At 44.9% G+C, this 19,812-nt stretch overlaps 1 protein-coding gene across 5 annotated transcripts in view; it reads right to left on the bottom strand.

The window, feature by feature from the left end:
- The window catches only part of PLXNA2 (plexin A2), a 742,509-nt gene that overhangs the window by 288,720 nt on the left and 433,977 nt on the right, over positions 1-19,812 (bottom strand). The window contains exon 1 of one of the 5 annotated variants that reach the window (XM_033917850.1): positions 18,148-18,271. The exons of the other annotated variants lie outside the window; for them this stretch is intronic. The gene's annotated coding sequence lies outside the window, so the exon portion shown is untranslated. Of the gene's footprint in view, positions 1-18,147; positions 18,272-19,812 lie in introns of those variants that run through there. 5 annotated transcript variants of the gene reach the window in all.

A 19,812-nucleotide genomic window follows, 5' to 3' on the forward strand; every position in this document is an offset into this window, starting at 1 on the left:
GTTGTTTAGCTGTAAAGTATCAGGGAGCCTTAATGATGTCAACAAAGAGAACAGACGCTGCCTGCACCGGGCTATCAGCCTCATAAACCATGCTACTGTCCCTCTGATACCGTTTACAACTTATTATAATACATGGAACCTCACTAAAAACAACCTTTAGCACAAAACATTTTGCATGGTACTTCCTGGAAACTGCCTTAATGCTGGTCCAAGGGCACCTCTTTGTACACACAATAATGATCCCACATCCTAGAATTTGTATAAGCTCTTTCATTAGGGTCTCCTGCATTTATTGTCATCTTTTAACTGTTTCATCCTCTATTCTTTGTCTTTTGCAAGAGTGAAACTCAATTTGTGGGAATTCGCCGTGTGTCTTTCCCACGTGTCATGGGGTCAAGAATCACAGAAATGGGATAAAATTGAGTGTTCAGGGCCAGACTCCTTTCTCCTTCCACCTCCATCATTTGGTTCAGCTGACTTTTAAACACAGACAGCAAGATAATCTATCATGTCAGCCCCAAAACCACAGAGGCCATTAATCTGTTCATTATAGACCCACTTAACCACGCCTCCCCTTAGAGAATCCCCACCCCCAGTCTATAAATCCCAAGGACAGACTCCGTCTGGGATATGAAACACCTGTTCTTCACAGCTCTGGGTTGCCTCCCTCTCAATTATTCGGCACAGAAATCAGAAACTGAATCTGAAATCCCCCCTGGTTAATAAATTCAAATAAATAAATATGTACAAATGATGGACCAGATGTATTACATTTGCAAATCTCAGCGTGTCCTTCATAGCACAATCATTACTGAGAGAGGAAGCAAGCATGAAAGAGCCTTGTCTGAAACCGAGACATTTGCCTAATGCTTGGCTTAATGCTTGAAACAGGGCTGCCCCCTTCTAAATCAGCAGGAGCAGAAATACATGTGGGACCTGCCATGCAGATAGCGAATGAAGGCCATAACGCATTGAGGACAGAGGGTCAGAATCATTGGTGAGACCTAAAAACAGATGAGGATGGATACAAGGCAATCCAGCAAAGGCTTCCCAATTGGAGCAGGGAATGCATCCAATGTCCTATGAGAAAGAATAAGACATGATGGCAGATAAAGGCCAAATGGCCCATCTGCATTAACCATTAACTCTTCCTCTCTCTAAGAGATCCCACATGACTGTCTCATGCTTTCTTGAAATCGGACACCGTCTCTGTCTCCACCACCTCTTCCAGGAGACTGTTCCACGCATCTACCACCCTTTCTGTAAAAAAGTATTTCCTCAGATTACTCCGGAGCCCATCACCTCTTAACTTCATCCTATGCCCTCTCATTGCAGAGTTTCCTTTCAAATGAAAGAAGTCAGAGACGTTCAAAGAAGTCAAAAGTATGTATAAATGCATAAGAAGCAAACCTTTATCAGAGGAAAGACTGTGCCAATAAATGACAAGTCCACAATGAAACATAGACAGAATACAAAAGTCAGAAAATATTTCTTTAGAGGCATGGTGGAGAGTCCACGCTATGGTCTCCCAGGGTAGAGATAACAGCCTGGGACAAGCCCACAGGGTCTCTACTCACTAAGAAGGGAAGCAAATGTCAAAGACTAGCTGTGGTTTACGGCACTGAACCAGGAATAAAATCACGCAGATCGGATGGGCCAGGCAGTCTCTATCGGCCATCCAAATCTATACAAAGACCAGGACTAGAGAAAAATCTGCCTTGACGGACTGTTCGCTCAGCAGCTTTAAAACAGCATCAGTACAGCCAAACCACCTAACCACTGATGAAAATACACCAAACTCTACCACAAAAGATCTAATTGAAATATACATTTTTCAATGAATTCCCTCTCCAAATCTAGAAGTCCACACTATTCATTCTCAAGGGATGCTACAAAAGACAGTCTCCAGTTACACCATTAAGCATTAATGGGTAGACTGGATGAGCCATTTGGCCTTTATCTGCCGTCATGTTTCTATAACCATAAAGCTCTATGACCTCACAATGCAGGTGTAAAGAGCCTTAGCCTATAGGAAGAGGAGATGCAAATGTTAAGAGCCTTAGCCAATAGGGAGAGGAAGAGATGGTGGATGCTCTGGATGAGCCATTTGGCCTTTATCTGCCATCATGTTTCTATAACCATAAAGCTCTATGACCTCACAATGCAGGTGTAAAGAGCCTTAGCCTATAGGAAGAGGAGATGCAAATGTTAAGAGCCTTAGCCAATAGGGAGAGGAAGAGATGGTGGATGCTCTGGATGAGCCATTTGGCCTTTATCTGCCATCATGTTTCTATAACCATAAAGCTCTATGACCTCACAATGCAGGTGTAAAGAGCCTTAGCCTATAGGAAGAGGAGATGCAAATGTTAAGAGCCTTAGCCAATAGGGAGAGGAAGAGATGGTGGATGCTCTGGATGAGCCATTTGGCCTTTATCTGCCATCATGTTTCTATAACCATAAAGCTCTATGACCTCACAATGCAGGTGTAAAGAGCCTTAGCCTATAGGAAGAGGAGATGCAAATGTTAAGAGCCTTAGCCAATAGGGAGAGGAAGAGATGGTGGATGCTCTGGATGAGCCATTTGGCCTTTATCTGCCATCATGTTTCTATAACCATAAAGCTCTACGACCTCACAATGCAGGTGTAAAGAGCCTTAGCCTATAGGAAGAGGAGATGCAAATGTTAAGAGCCTTAGCCAATAGGGAGCGGAGGAGATAGTGGATGCTATGGATGGACCATTTGGTCTTTATCTGCCATCATGTTTCTATAAGCAAAGTTCTATGACCTCACAATGCAGGTGTAAAGAGCCTTAACCTATAGGAAAAGGAGATGCAAATGTTAAGAGCCTTAGCCAATAGGGAGAGGAAGAGATGGTGGATGCTCTGGATGAGCCATTTGGCCTTTATCTGCCATCATGTTTCTATAACCATAAAGCTCTATGACCTCACAATGCAGGTGTAAAGAGCCTTAGCCTATAGGAAGAGGAGATGCAAATGTTAAGAGCCTTAGCCAATAGGGAGAGGAAGAGATGGTGGATGCTCTGGATGAGCCATTTGGCCTTTATCTGCCATCATGTTTCTATAACCATAAAGCTCTATGACCTCACAATGCAGGTGTAAAGAGCCTTAGCCTATAGGAAGAGGAGATGCAAATGTTAAGAGCCTTAGCCAATAGGGAGAGGAAGAGATGGTGGATGCTCTGGATGAGCCATTTGGCCTTTATCTGCCATCATGTTTCTATAACCATAAAGCTCTATGACCTCACAATGCAGGTGTAAAGAGCCTTAGCCTATAGGAAGAGGAGATGCAAATGTTAAGAGCCTTAGCCAATAGGGAGAGGAAGAGATGGTGGATGCTCTGGATGAGCCATTTGGCCTTTATCTGCCATCATGTTTCTATAACCATAAAGCTCTATGACCTCACAATGCAGGTGTAAAGAGCCTTAGCCTATAGGAAGAGGAGATGCAAATGTTAAGAGCCTTAGCCAATAGGGAGAGGAAGAGATGGTGGATGCTCTGGATGAGCCATTTGGCCTTTATCTGCCATCATGTTTCTATAACCATAAAGCTCTACGACCTCACAATGCAGGTGTAAAGAGCCTTAGCCTATAGGAAGAGGAGATGCAAATGTTAAGAGCCTTAGCCAATAGGGAGCGGAGGAGATAGTGGATGCTATGGATGGACCATTTGGTCTTTATCTGCCATCATGTTTCTATAAGCAAAGTTCTATGACCTCACAATGCAGGTGTAAAGAGCCTTAACCTATAGGAAAAGGAGATGCAAATGTTAAGAGCTTTAGCCAATAGGTAGAGGAGGAGATAGTGGGGTGCTGCGGATGGGAAGACTGGATGGGCCATGCGGCGTGAAGGTGTGCTGTAGTGAGTGACGAGCCGCGGGGAGAGGGGGGGCAGGGTTGAGGGCGGCTCTGGGAGATTTGTTGTATATTGTTGATGCCCAGGTTCTCAACTTGTGTGTTTTCCATACCCTCTGGACCCCCTGAGGAAGGAGTGTTTCTCTGAAACATGGACTGTGTCAGGTCCTGTGTCTTCATATATGAGAAACAAAAACAACACTGTGGAGAGGTGATGTTCCCGATTAGGACTTTATTAAAAATAAAAAAAACTTAACAGTGGTGCAGTGGTTGGAGGTACAGCCTCAGCACCCTGGGGTTGTGGGTTCAAACCCCGCACTGCTCCTTGTGACTCTGGGCAAGTCACTCAGTCCTCCATAGCTCCAGGTACTCTAGATAGATTGTGAGCCCATCGGGACAGACAGGGAAAATACTTGAGTTTGTAAAACCGCTTAGATAAACTTTGATAGGCGGTATATAAATACCTAATAAACTTGAAACACATAAAAACCTCTAAGATCCAGTTCGCTGAGAACGTTGGACCCATATGAGAACCATGATTGCTTTGTACATCGCTTCTACAGTTTTTTCATTGGTTGTCCTTCAATTGCAGACCCGTTGGATTTGAAATAAACATAACATAACATAATATAAAAGCATGATTCTATATCGCATTACCGTGAAGTTCCGTGTGATTTACAAAAGAGAGAAGAAACAATCAAGAGGAATGTTTTAATTACCTTGAAATCTAGTGAACAAATAAATAAACCAGGCCCACCATCCCTCGAACGCATGCCTGATGCACCCTATGAGATAGCTTGAAGGCCCAGGACTCAAATCATTAAAGTCTGGGGAGATCCCACTTAAATGGAAACTCTCAGTCATCAAGCCCATTCTGAAGAACAAAGACCTAGGTCTCTCCAGCTACAGACCGGTAGCCAACCAACCGTGAGCATCTAAACTCATATTTATTTATTTGCTCAGTTATTTAGCCTGTCCTCCCAGAGGAACTCAGAACAGTTTACAAGGTACATTCACAATTTGGTTGAGACAGGATAGAGATAACATAATTTACATAAGACATGACAAAACGTATTACACTATGCAGCATCTGGTGAGAGTAGGTGGCAAACAAGCCTGCCAACAAATATCAGAGTTCCTAGAAAACTCATCAAAGCTAGACCAGGCCCAATCAGGGTTCAGGAGACACCTGAGAACAGAAACAGTACTAGTAGTGGTGATGGACTCTGTCCTCAAACATCATGCTAAAGGAGAAGACGTGCTGCTGGGGTTCCTTGACCTCTCAGCAGCCTTCGATCTAGTTCAACACACACTGCTAAAAGCGAGATCTGGAGAATTATGCATCAAAGGAGAAGTCATGGCATGGATAGAATCCTTTATCTAAAAGACTAACAAGAGTAGAATGGCAGGGGACTACAAGCAACTGGAAAGAAACATGCTGATCAACATCTTCCTCCAACCACTGGGGAAATTCATGAGAAAACAAGGAAGGGAATGCTATATCTATGCAGACAACAGTCAACCGGTCATCCTAGTGAGGAAACGGGATGAAAAAAACCAAGCAGAAAATCAAGACAGGTCTAGAGAAAATCTTCAGTTGGTTACAAACAAACGGACTAGAAGCCAACAGGGGAAAAACTGAACTACTTCTAATTAACAAATTGGGGGGGGGGAACAGCTCAAGCTACCAACTAACTCTGAACAGAAACACCATAAATTCATCCAGGGAGGGAGGGAGAAACCTAGGAGTACAGCTAGACCCAAACCTGGACATAACAATATAAATCCAATGCATCATGAAGAAAGCTTATGACAAACTACTGGGTCAGAGGACTAAAACCCTACCTAATCCATCAATCAACGTCCAACGTAGTAATATCCCCGGTTTGCTCAATCTTTGACTACTGCAATGCAATCCTGCTGAGCATTTCAAAGTACATGATCAGACAGACCCAAATAGCACAAAACGCAGCAGCTAAAATCTAAGTAGATGAGTGCCATCCACTACTGGAAGAGTTACACTGGCTTCTGATTGAAAGCAGGGTGAAATTCAAGTCAAATTGCTGACACACAAAAGCATCCATCTTTCTGAACTGCAACTAGACTAGACAACCATACACCAACACACACTCTACGCTCGAGCCAAGAATACCTACTGGAAATACTCTCCCTTCAGAGACATCAAATGCAAATGCAAATGTCAGGAAAAGAATGTTCTCAGTGATGGCCCGAATGTGGTAGAACTCCCTTCCGAAGGAATCAAAACGAGAAAAGGACACCAGAAAGTTCAAGAAAGGAATTAAGACAATACTCTTCCCAGAACACTTTAGCAAATGAAGAAACATTAAGGGGGGATGACATGTGGGAAACGGGAGGCAATCCCCCTACTTGGAACACAAAAGGGTGAACTCACAAATACAAAGAAAGACAAGTATATGATAATAGAGAAAGTATAGTCATAATATAGATACACACAGTTGGTATAAATATATACGTTATACATATATTTAGCTCATGCATTATAACACCTATACGAGTTATTATAACACCTATACACCTATCTAATCTAACCAATTTCTGTTTTAATCTAACTGTTTTTACGAACTGTAAACCGAGTCGAGCTCCTTAGGGAGTAGATTCGGTATATAAAATGAAGATTAGATTAGATTACTATACTGAAGCACGGAAACACCTTTGCTGAACCTCATGCAAACCGCTCTCAATTGACTCAGTCATTAGCATTGGTATAGAAGCTCCCAATGAACAACAAATATTAAACAATGCGCACCTCGCAAACCATTAAACTGTGAGATGTTAAGCAAACATTGTCCAAAGAGACTCAATTCCTTCCTTACTCACCCCAACAAGATTATGCTACAAGATACAGGCCAGCTCCCACCCCCCACCCCAAGTTCTCTATTCCTGCACAGGCTAAGGGTTCAAGAACCTAAGGAAGGCCAAAAAGCTCCCAGCCTATGCCATATGCAGATGGGAATAAAAGTCTAGATTGTTTGTAAGAAGGGCAGAGCTGGGAATCAAGCTGTGAGCCCCAGGCAGCCTGTAATCAAACTGTCTTGCCAGGGCTCTTTTGACAGTGGACAGCCAACCCACTGCATTAGGACTCATTGGTTAGTAACTTATTATAAAGATTATAGGTTCCCACCACAGTCAATTACCCCTGCTGCCTACCACTCCCACTACCTTTCAAGAAAAACACTGGGGATGGGGAGGAGTAAAAATCATCAATGCCCCAGGATAGCATGTTAAACAGCTGGCTCAATCACAGATGCTAGGTCTTACTCTTCCAGTGGTAGCAGGAAGTAGAGAAATCACGGTTGGTGTGAGGGGCAGAGAAAGTTTCCAAGACACTTGCGTTTTGGCACATGGATTGGTTCGTCACCTAGAGCACAAGTAGGTTTCTTTTGGGAGGGGTTGGTTGGAAGGGGCTAAATTATATGCTTTTCCAAACTTGAGCTCAAGGGTCAGTAGGACTTACAATCAGAGGCAAAGCTAAGGCCGGAACTAGAAAAGATTCAAAGACAAGCAACCAAGATGATAAAGGGGATGGAACTCCTCTCAAATGAGGAAAGACTAAAAAGGTTGGGGCTCTTCAGCTTGGAAAAAAGACAGCTGAGGGGAGATACGATTGAAGATTATAAAATCCTGAGTAGAGTAGAATGGGTACAAGTGGATCGATTTTTCACTCCGTCAAAAACGACAAAGACTAGGGGACACTCGAAGTTACAGGGAAATACTTTTAAAACCAACAGAAGGAAATATTTTTTCACTGAGAGAATAGTTAAGCTCTGGAACGTGTTGCCAGAGGATGTGGTAAGAGCGGTTAATGTAGCTGGTTTTAAGAAAGGTTTGGACAAGTTCCTGGAGGAAAAGTCCATAGTCTGTTATTGAGAAAGACATGGGGGAAACCACTGCTTGCCCTGGATCGGTAGCATGGAAAGTTGCTACTCTTTGGGTTTTGGCCAGGTACTAGTGACCTGGATTCCCCCGTGTCTTTCTCAATAACAGACTATGGACTTTTCCTCTAGGAATTTGTTCAAACCTTTCTTAAAACCAGCTATGCTATCCGCTCTTACCACAACCTCTGGCAACTCTTCTCTGAGTGAAAAGATATTTCCTCCTATTGGTTTTAAAAGTATTTCCGTGTAACTTCATCGAGTGTCTCCTAGTCTTTGTCATTTTTGACAGAGTAAAAAAATCGATCCACTTGTACCCGTTCTACTCCACTCAGGATTTTGTAGACCTCAATCCTATCTCCCCTCAGCCGTCTCTTTCCCAAGCTGAAGAGCCCTAACCTTTTTAGTCTTTCCTCATACGAGAGGAGTTCCATCCACTTTACCATCTTGGTCGCTCTTCTTTGAACCTTTTCTAGCACCTTTATATCTTTCTTGAGATAAGGAGACCTGAATTGAACGCAATACTCCAGATGAGGTCGCACCATGGAGCGATACAGGGGCATTATAACATTCTTAGTCATAAGAACATAAGAAACGCCTTCGCCGGGTTAGACCCTAGGTCCATCTATTCCGGCGACCCGCACACGCGGAGGCCAAGCCAGGTGCTCCCAGATGGAGACCCTGGTCACCCATATCCATCGATGTGTTTTGCAAGGAGGTATACATCCACCTTACGCTTGAAACCCAGAATGGTAGTCTCCGTCACCACCTCCTTCGGGAGAGCATTCCAAGCGTCCACCACCCGCTGTGTGAAACAGAACTTCCTGACATTTGTCCTGAACCTGCTGCCCCTCAGCTTCAGTCCATGACCTCTTGTCCGTGTCACATTTGACAATGTGAACAACGATGATTCTTGCTCTATTTTGTCGAATCCTTTCAGTATTTTAAAAGTCTCAATCATATCCCCTCGCAGTCTCCTCCTCTCGAGGGTGAACAGTCCCTGTCTTCCTAGTCGTTCTTTGTAGCGCAAATTTCCCATAGTCTTGTTAACCATCCCTTTTAGTATGACTTATATTGCTCCTATTTGAATTTCAACGCTGTTAATAAGTATATTTTGAACTGTTTCATGGTAGTCCTATTAAGTATCAGTTTACTGATTTTGACTTTACCTCATTCATTGCACTTATGTTTGGTGTTTTTACTGCTATTATGCTTTTATCAAAATTGTAAGTTTTATGCTGAATTACAGGATATACCACCTTGAGTGAATCTCTTCACAAAGGCAGTTCATAAATCCCAATAAATCAATAAAAACATGCACACATAATTACAGAATGAGGAGGAATATCTGCCCATATACCTCATACATATTCAGAATGGATGTCCCAGAAATCCCCACTGGCCCAGAATCCCCTGCTGTGGAGAATGCTGACCAACAGAAAAACATGCCCCCACCGTATCCATTCACCTTGTAATTTGCTCAATTAGAAGATTTGCTATTGAAAAATTAGTTTTGGAGGTGGGGGGTGTCATTATGAACTGTTTAACGGCGCTATAACTGCTTACTTAGCACCTGCCTTTACAAAAGCGTAACGCGGTTTTTAGCACCAGTCGCGATGGTTACAGCTCCAACACTCATAGAATTCCTACGCATGTAGGAGTTTTTACCGCCGTGGCAGGCACTAGAAACCACACTACGCTATTGTAAAAGGGAGGGGGGGGGTTAAAGAGGGAAATTTTCAGGGGTGACAGTTGCTATCAAGACTTAAAATAAAAACAGATTTCTTACATCTAGACGTAAACAGGAGAAGAAAAGACAAGGGAATGCCGCTCAACTTTTCCCCCGCCTCCCCCGCTTACCTCCCTTCTCACATCCACATTCCAGCGCAGGCGGAGGGGACGGTTTTTCTAACTCTTCCTATCCTGATACATTGTGACAGGTAAATTGTTTCCAGTCCTGGGCTGCTTTCCAAAATTATTAGGTTCCCCCCCCCCACCCCAAATCAAATGGCAGTTTCTAATAAGGATATTTTATTCTGTCTTTTTCTCTCTTAAAAATAAACCAAGCCACTGGAATGGCTCCATCCTTGGAAACACAACCAAACACACAAAAAGGTGAGGCATATCCTTGACACAAAAGCTGTGTGGCTGGAGGCCATTAGTACAGTTATTATTATAAACAGGAAGGAGAAGAATGGGTGAATGGGAAAAGGAGATTATTGTATTAGCAGATAATAAACCAAACTAACGTGAAACAGCATTAGCTGACATCCTAAAGAAACATGACGATAACAAAAATATTTTTAAAAACCACATGCAGCCAACATCAACAAAACAAGGCACGTCAAAGAGACCCGCTGGAGCGCAAAGACCAAGGAAGACATGCGCAGGGCTCCACAATCCTCCTCTGGCAATGCCACCATGCTAAGGGCTTTCAGGGTGGGTCTAGACTGCTGACCCGGGGCATGTAAACCTTTTCGGGACAGGTTCATCCAGTCCTGTCTTATTGTTTTTCTTTTTAGTTCAAACATTCTTATTGTATGTGGTGGTGTTTCCCCCCCCCCCCCCGAATAACATTGATCACTAACACAAAAGTAAGTAATATATACTCCCCCTTTTACAAAACAGTGATAGCACTTTTTAATGCAGGCTTGCATCTATATTGGATTATTTCCATAGGTTCTTCTTCACCCAAAGAGTGGTGGACACCTGGAAAGCGCTTCCAGAGGGTGTGATAGGTCAGAGTACGGTATTGGGGTTCAAGAAGGGATTAGATGATTTCCTGAAGGAAAAGGGGATAGAGGGGTATAGATAGAGGATTACTATACAGGGCCTGGACCTGATGGGCCTCCGCATGAGCGGACTGCTGGGCGTGATGGACCTCTGGTCTGACCCAGCAGAGGCACTGCTTATGTTCTTATGTTACTTAGCAAAGGCAGTAATGCTCTTGTCATGCAATTTGATTTAAGCAGCGCCTTTGATCTGGTGGATCACACCAAACTAATAGAAATAAATTCTTATGTTATGTTATGGCATGCTGAATGCTCTGTTCCCGCCGCTCATTGGAACTCTATGAGGGTTGGGAGCAGCGCACCGGCCTGCACTAAAAACCACTATTGCAGTTTTGTAAAAGGGGGAGATAAAACAGTAAAAAAGTTGTACGTAGGCCCCGATTCCAGAAAAGATGCAGCACATCTAGCCAATCTAGGCAATTACATTATTATTTTTAGTATTTATAGACCACTTATAGTCTAAGTGGTTTAATATCTGTCCTGGTAGGCTCACAAACTAATGTAACTGGGGTAATGGGGGGACTGGGAGGGATTAAGCCCCCAATTAATTTTCTTAATAGTTTAATCAGTGATGACAATTGAAAGTGCCATTCGATTCGATTTTCCTGCCCAATTGGGTGTTTTTTTCCAAACATTCTGGTGGGTTTATTTTATACCCTCTTCACCCCCTTTGCCCTCTCCTACAAACACTGGCGCTGTGGTGTAAACAAAATAAACAAACAAAAAAGACTTTTCCTCTCTCTGTTAAATCCTAGCTCACGTTTGCAGTCTAACACCAGTTCTGGCAGGATACACATTTCAAATCTGACATATTGTAATCACAAAACAGAAAATAAAATTAGTTTTTCTACCTTTTGTTGTCTGGTCAGTTTTCAAATCATGTCGGTCCCAGGCTCTGCCAGGGTCTCTTGCCCATTTGTCGTTTTCTTCTTTTTCCGTGGTAATCATTCATTTTCTATTTCTGTCCTCACCTTCCATTTCCCTTCCCTCCCCTGGAGGTCTGGCATCTTTCCTTTTTTCATCTCTATTCCCGTAACTGCAGCGACTGACCCCACCATACCCAGATCTACCATCTCTCCTTTTCTCAGCTACCCTTTCATCCAGCATCTCTCCCTCCTTCCCTAGAAGGAGACCTTTCTCTTTCTAACTACCTTCCTATCCAGTATCTCAATGGCGCTCAATGGCGCTCAATGGCAACTGGGAGCTAGGCACTATTTATAAATCAGGACCTTGCTAGGAAGGACTGGATGGAGCATTTACGCTTTATCTGCCATTATTAACTATGAGGCCTTCAATCCATAGCCTACTCCCCACTGCCCTCCAACCCAGCCAGCTGATTAACAGTTCCCTATATCGATGACATCCTGTTTGTCTGTCTTGGCTGTTTGGATTGTAAGCTCTTTTGAGCAGGGACTGTCTTCTTTGTGACTCTGTACAGCACTGCGTATGTCTGGTAGCGCTATAGAAATAATTCATAGTAGTGTGAAGAGTTTCAGTCTTTGGGAAGCAGAGCTGAGCTTGTGATGTCATAATACCTCATTCCACCAATAAGAGCCAACCTCATCAGTGATGTCACAATGGCTTGATTGTCCTGTACTCCCCTTTATAACCATTCCCCTTAACTGTATCCTGTTTGTCTGTCTTGGCTGTTTAGATTGTAAGCTCTTTGGAGCAGGGACTGTTTTCTTCTTCTTTGTGATTCTGTGCAGCGCTGCGTCTGGTAGCGCTATAGGAATAATTCATAGTAGCAGTACTAAGATGCATGCTTGCACAGTTCTTTCCTGCACATTAAAGCTATTTCTACCTCAGCTGGCAAATGGCCAATTTTCCATTTTTTCGAAGTCATAGCTATGCGCTATTGTTACCATTAGTGCGTGACCATTAATAAAAATTAGAATGTGAGCCTTTACCGCCACCTATTTTGAAGGCAGTGAAGGCTCAAGCGCTAATGCTGCGCTAATCAATTAGTGCGTGGCAATGCTGACACGCTTACCGATTAGCGCAGAAACGCCCACGCTCTGTTCCCTCAGCCAAAAAATAAAAATAGCACGCCCCACGGTAAACCCTTTTAAGTTGCGGTAAACACAAGTTAGCGCTTTCCGCAGCTTGGTAAAAAGATCCCCTTCATGATCACCTTCTGTAACACATTGATCTCCATTTTTCATTGGAGTCCAAAAAGCATGGTGCAATCGAAAATACTCGTAGATTATAAGAGACTAGACAGTTTGCATTTCTTAAGAAAGATGGACCACAAGTCCCTGCATGCAGTGGGGTAAAGCCAGACACGGACCAGCTTATCCTGAAACAATGGAGTCAGGTGAGATCAGAAGTTTTCTGTATTACCTGGAGCTTAAGGAGCCGGTGATGCAGGTAGACGATCTGTACCAGAAAAGTCACACTTAAGGAAGGGCAATACCCGAATTCTCAGACTGGGAAGAGGCTTGTTTTGAATCCTCTTTTCTATTGATGGGGCCCCAGGGCTCTGAACTGGAGACGGTTGTGACAATAAGTGTTGACAAGACTCTTAAGCGCAAGGTGGGGCACAGGAGGGAGAGGCTGAGCTGCCCAGAAGCTGCATGACTTAGTCAGACATGGCACAGCCCGTAGCAGGGAACAGGACTGAGAAAAGAAACGAGGCAAACTTAACATCTCAGCACTAAAACTCCCCAACAGTCATAAGAACCTGAGAATAGCCTTACTGGGTCAGGCCAATGGTCCATCAAGCCCAGTAGCCCGTTCTCACAGTGGCCAATTCAGGTCCCTAGTGAAACGGACGGTGGGACTAGAAGTGGATACAGTGGACGAAGATAGGGCTTGGGGCAAAGTATCATTAACCTGTCCCGATGCAGCTGCACCGGACACCTAGTACTGGCCAAAACCCAAGGAGTAGCAACATTCCACACAGAATCCCCAAAGAGTAACAAAAGATTCTAGAACCCCAAAGAGTAACAACATTCCAGAATCCTAAAGAGTAACAAAAGATTCTAGAACCACAAAGAGTATCAACATTCCACACAGACTCCCCAAAGAGTAACAAAAGATTCTAGAACCCCAAAGAGTATCAACATTCCACACAGAATCCCCAAAGAGTAACAAAAGATTCTAGAACCCCAAAGAGTAACAACATTCTAGAATCCTAAAGAGTAACAAAAGATTCTAGAACCCCAAAGAGTATCAACATTCCACACAGAATCCCCAAAGAAAAACAAAAGATTCTAGAACCCCAAAGAGTATCAACATTCCACACAGACTCCCCAAAGAGTAACAAAAGATTCTAGAACCCCAAAGAATAACAACATTCCATGCTACTGATCCAGGGCAAGCAGTGGCTTCCCCCATGTCTTTCTCAATAACAGCCTAAGGGATTTTCCTCCAGGAATTTGTCCAAACCTTTCTTATAACCAGCTACACTATCTGCTTTTACCACAACCATTTTGTGTCTCAGGATTCCCAACTATCCTGAACATCTCCCAGGCTGCTATGTATCTTTAGGAGAGTGGGACGGAACCAAAGATAATGATGGAATGAGACAGCTATCCAGAGGCAGCTCAAGGGATTGTGGCGCCTTGTGCCATCTTGCTTTGGTGTTTCCCCTTGTCTTCATCAGTGCCCCCCACATTGCTTCAGCTCCTCCTCTGTGGGTCCACCATCTCTCCCTCCCTCAGTCCAGTATCTATTCCCTTCTCACTTCACCCCCAAACTGGTTCTCTCTCTTTAACACTCTAAACCCTGCGGGGTTAGCATTGCTCTTTCTCCCTCCCTCCTCCCTCCCCATGCTCCTGTAAGCTGTTTGCAAGTTGCTGGCAGCAACAGTCTGAAGACAGTCTGCCTTCATCAGGCCCCGAGTCTTCCTTCTGCTGCGGCTCACCTATAGGAAATTGTATCAGAGGAGGTGGGATGTGGCAGAGAGAAGACTCAAGTCTCACACACAGTTTATAGCATTGCCGGTGGAGGAGGAAGAGAGAGAAGAGAAGGGGGAATGCTGGACCCAAGGGGAAGGGACTGTGGAAGAGGTAATGCAAGACTATGTTGGGATGGGGAGAGGAGAGAAAAGGGGAGATATGCTGGACTGAAGATGGAAGAGAGAGGACGAGACTTAACCATTAGACTTTGTGATGTCACAAGATGAGGATTTGCCGATACCCTAAGCCAGTGCCTCGCCTGGTCCAATGATTAATAGCCAGCCCTGCAGCTATCTCTGGTAAAGGCCTAGACTCCAGCTTCACTAAATTTCCTACTGGCACATCTCGGCTTTTACAGGATAACGTGGAAGTCTTTTATTGCCCTGTCTGACCCATTTGAGAACCTAGACACAGAGGTAGAAGAAATAGTTTTGCTCATCGCTGACAGAGTTATTCCAAACTATTTCAAGCCAGGAGCTGTGCAGGCTTCAGCTTTGAATATCCGGTTATTTTTAAGCTTGCTAACATAGCCGCTTAAGCATAAAAACAGGACAGACTTTTATGTGGTCCCATTATGCGCTAAAGCTGGCCACTTAAAGGCTGAATATCAGCTGACTCTGCTCCAAGAAGGCCCCAACAGCTTTGAGTTAGACGCTAGCCATGAATTTCAGCAGCACTCAGCCAGCTAAGTGTCACTGAAAATTCATGGCTAGCCTTGACTGAGTGATTTAACTGGTCAGTGGCCAACTAAATCGCTTTGAATATCAGCCCCAAAATCTATAATTCAGCAGACATATTTCGCTGGAGGTGAGTGAAGCAAACGAGCATTTGTCACTGCCATGAAGTTTTGCTGTAAAGACTTAATTACCAGAACCAAGCCAAGCCCTAGGCCTATGAAAATATGATGCAAACACCTCTAACAGGATCTCTGGACACAAAGGTTGGACTTTACAATGAAACCCAAGATTTATTTACAGGGGGAGTGGTTCCACATTGTCACTCAAATATAGGAAATTTGCATATCAGCTTTCACGACTTGTAGGGGAAAGCACCTGTGCTGAGCTCTGTGGCCACTGAACACGGACACCGCCTGCCTTTTCCAACCCAAAATATTCTTCTCTGCATCTGCTCACTCCTATTACACATTCTCTCTCACTCTAAAAAGGCGTTTGCCCAAACTGGCAACTAGCATGTTCTAGAATAAGATCAGTCACACACAGAGAGGGCCATTTGGACATTTCCCACTAAATGTCCAAAAATACGTTTATTTTCGAATGCCAAACTGCTAGACGTTCAATTTTTATTTATTATTTTTTAAATCATCCAACCCTTAGGATGCCTAACTTTATACCCCATATCTGACCCAAAAAACATCCCAAGTTGAAAATGTCCAAATGCAGCCCATTTGGAAATGGGAGGGGCCAGCATTGTGATGGACAGGTCACACAGACATGCCAAAGGAGCAGTGGGGACACCTCAGAGGGCACTGCTGTGAACTTCACATACAGAATGCCAGAAATACATTATGGTGAGTCCCCCAAAATCTACAAGACCCACCTGTTTACCACCCCAATAACCCTCATGGCTGCAGGTGACACATATATGGCAGCAGAGCAGGGTTTTGGTGGGTTTTAGTGGGTTCACACTTTCCATCATAATGTAGTGGGTGGAGTGGCTTCTGGGCTCAGGTCCTCCTCTCTATGAACATAAGAGCATAAGCAGTGCCTCTGCTGGGTCAGACCAGAGGTCCATCATGCCCAGCAGTCCGCTCACGTGGCGGCCCATCAGGTCCAGGACCTGTATAGTAATCCTCTATCATACCCTTCTATCCCCTTTTCCTTCAGGAAATCATCCAATCCCTTCTTGAACCCCAATACCGTACTCTGTCCTACCACTCCCTCTGGAAGCTCATTCCAGGTGTCCATCACCCTTTGGCTGAAGAAGAACTTCCTAGCATTGGTTCTGAATCTGTCCCCTCCTAATTGCTTAAGACATCCAAATGTTCCTATTCTACACCCAGGTAAGTACTCTTTCATTCAGATATTTGGGGAGGGGGAGGGATTAGTGAGCAACGGGGGAGTATGGGGGGTTGTGTCATACCTTCATGATCTGTCGTTAGTGATCGCTAAAATCGTCTGTAGTACCTGAAAATTGAAGGGTGGCCAGTACGTATGGTATAAGCCAGGGATCTCAAAGTCCCGTGGAGATGATGCGGTATATAAACTTAAGGTTTAGTTTAGTTTGAGGGCCGCAATCCAGTCAGGTTTTCAGGATTTCGCCCATGAATATGCATTGAAAGCAGTGCATGCAAATAGATCGCATGCATATTCACTGGGGAAATCCTGAAAACCCGACTGGATTGCGGCCCTCGAGGAGGGACTTTGAGACCCCTGGCTTATACCATACGTGCTGCTTTCTAGACATTGTGTCTTGAATGAGTGTTAATTGAGGTCTTTTGCAATGGAGTTCCTTATTTTATTTCAGTTTGTTTGTTATAGGGGAAAACACCCTCCAGGGATTCAAGACAAGGTTGGATAAGTTCCTGCTGAACAAGAACGTACGCAGGAAAGGCTAGCCTCAAATAGGACATTGGTCTTTGACCTAAGGGCTGCCACGGGAGCAGACTGCTGGGCACGATGGACCACGGGTCTGACCCAGCAGCGGCAATGGGACCCGGACAAATTCTATAATTTACGTGCGTTCTGCCCATTGGTAAAGTAGAGGCCATCAAATCGCTGTGCGTACTTTTCTGCTGGTCATTCTATAGGATGTCATTTACATATGCAAGCGGCCACTTCCGCCCGTCACCTACAGCTAGGCAGCTCCTTTGAATTAGCTGTGAATAAGGCCAAAGTGTCTGGAAGTTGTACTAAATCCTAAAGTTCAGAGTCACTTTGGTTAGACAAATCAGGGCGCGCATAATATGTGTTCTGACAGTGGCAGCTGCTTCTCCACATGAGGCGGGGGAGGGGGGGTTTCTACGGAGAAAAAAAGGGAGCGATTATGTAGAAATATGCAGCCTGGTCAAGAATGTTAAACACAGGATCGCTCAACAGCACCTAATAATTCAGCCTGTCTTGTGCAGATCCTTCAGACTCAACGGCTGGAGATTCTGCAGGCTTTAGCCAGGCAGCTGGAAGGGGTAAAGATTAATCCTCTCCTTCTGAGCCCCCTAAATATGAATGAAAGGTTTCAGGGCTTGCTTGAGTGACGTAGAGAGAAAAGGACCAAGCAATGGTGCACCTGGCAGCCCAGACCGGTCCTCTGCTAATCTCTAGGACACAGCTGGTACCTGCTGATGCCGCAGTGCAAAGAGATACAGCAGCTGCACTGTGCACCCCATAATGGCAGGATGGCACAAAGGCTACCAGTGCAAGCCCCATCATAGGACACAACAAAAACGGCCTCCTGTGATAGCTATAACTACATTATAGAAACATCGGGCAAATGCAGGAATGATATACACCTTATCTTCCAACATTAATGCAATAAGATTGCAAACTTTAGAATTATTCCACCTCAAAATTGTATCCTATATAAGAAAAACCCTAGCCGCGCATGCGCACTCAAATCTGCGTGTTTCCGTGATCTCTGATCTGTGAGATGCAGGTCCGTGGCCGCAGGAGTGCGCATGTGCGCATCCCCAGCCTTACTGCTTCCCAGCACCTACCTATAAAGGACTGACCGCCAGCGTTGGACTTCCTGCTCTCTAGATCCCAGTGTCGGCTCCTCTCATGAGCCGCACCAGCGTCGGAGAAGGCTTCCGACGCTGGCGGGGATCGAGAGGAGCCGCCACAACACTCGCCAGGAGCAGGCCAAACCGCGGGCCAGGCAGGGAAGCGCCGATAAAAAGAGACTCCAGCCGCGAGCCGCTCAATGGGACCAGGCAGGCAGCCACGCGAGGGAGGGAAACAGAATGAAAACATAAAGGTAACGTGCAGAGAGAAGCTGGGCCTGCCTGCGGGAAACGCGATAAGGGAAGGGGGGGGGCCCTTGGAGCAGGCTAGACCGCGGGAAGGAAGGGGGAGGGGCCAAAAGGAGCAGGCCACATCGTGGTAAGAGTAGGGAAGGGGGGTGGGGGAAAATGCTGCTACTGCTGCACAGGGATCTTGAGGGGAAGGGAAATACCTGCTGCTGCTGCACAGGGAAGTGGAGGGGGAGGGAAATGCTGTTGCAGCTGCACAGGGAAATGCAGGGGAAGAATGACAGAGAGACAGCAGGAGGGAGGGAGACAGAAAGAAAGGAGGAAAGACACAGGGGCAGGGAGAGGGGCAGAAAGACAGAGAAAGGGGGCCAGGGAGAGAGAGAGACAGTGGGAGGGAGAGAGACAGAAAGACAGACAGACATATATTCTAGCACCCGTTAATGTAACGGGCTTAATGACTAGTTATATATAAAAGCCACATTGATATTTCCAAAACTATCCCACGTTCTTAATATGAAACTAGGAGGAGTGTGTATCATAGAGCTGGACAGGTTGTTCACCCTCTCCAAGGTAGGGAGAACGAGAGGGCACTCTCTAAAGTTAAAAGGGGATAGATTCCGTACCAACGTAAGGAAGATTTTCTTCACCCAGAGAGTGGTGGAGAACTGGAATGCTCTTCCGGAGGCTGTTATAGAGGAAAACACCCTCCAGGGATTCAAGACAAGATTGGATAAGTTCCTGCTGAACAAGAACGTGCGCTGGTAGGGTTAGTCTCGGTGCTGGTCTTTGGCCAGAGGGCCACCGCGTGAGTGGACTGCTGGGCATGATGGACCACTGGTCTGACCCAGCAGCGTCAATTCTTATGTTCAGATCATAAGACCTCTTAGAATCTATATGTTACTCAGGTCCCCATCCTGAAAATGGAGTAGAGCGGGTAGAAGTGGATTGATTTTTCACTCCGTCAAAAATGACAAAGATTAGGGGACATTCGAAGTTACAGGGAAATACTTTGAAAACCAATAGGAGGAAATATTTTTTCACTCAGAAAATAGTTAAGCTCTGGAACGCTCAGGATAGCATAGCTGGTTTTAACAAAGGTTTGAGCAAGTTCCTGGAGGAAAAGTCCATAGTTAGATATTGAGAAAGACATGGGGAAGCCTCTGCTTGCCCTGGATCGCTAGCATGGAATGTTGCTACTCTTTGGGGATTCCAGAATCTTGTTACTCTTTGGGTTTCTGGAATGTTGGTACTCCTTGGGTTTTGGCCAGGTACTAGGGACCTGGATTGGCCACCATGAGAATGGGCTACTGGGCTTGATGGACCATTGGCCTGACCCAGTAAGGCTATTCTTATGCTTTTATTAAGGCCACATTTTCAGGATGGGGACCTGAGTAACATATAGGTTCTAAG

This window comes from Geotrypetes seraphini, chromosome 13 (assembly GCF_902459505.1).
Source record: "Geotrypetes seraphini chromosome 13, aGeoSer1.1, whole genome shotgun sequence".
NCBI lineage: Eukaryota > Metazoa > Chordata > Amphibia > Gymnophiona > Dermophiidae > Geotrypetes > Geotrypetes seraphini.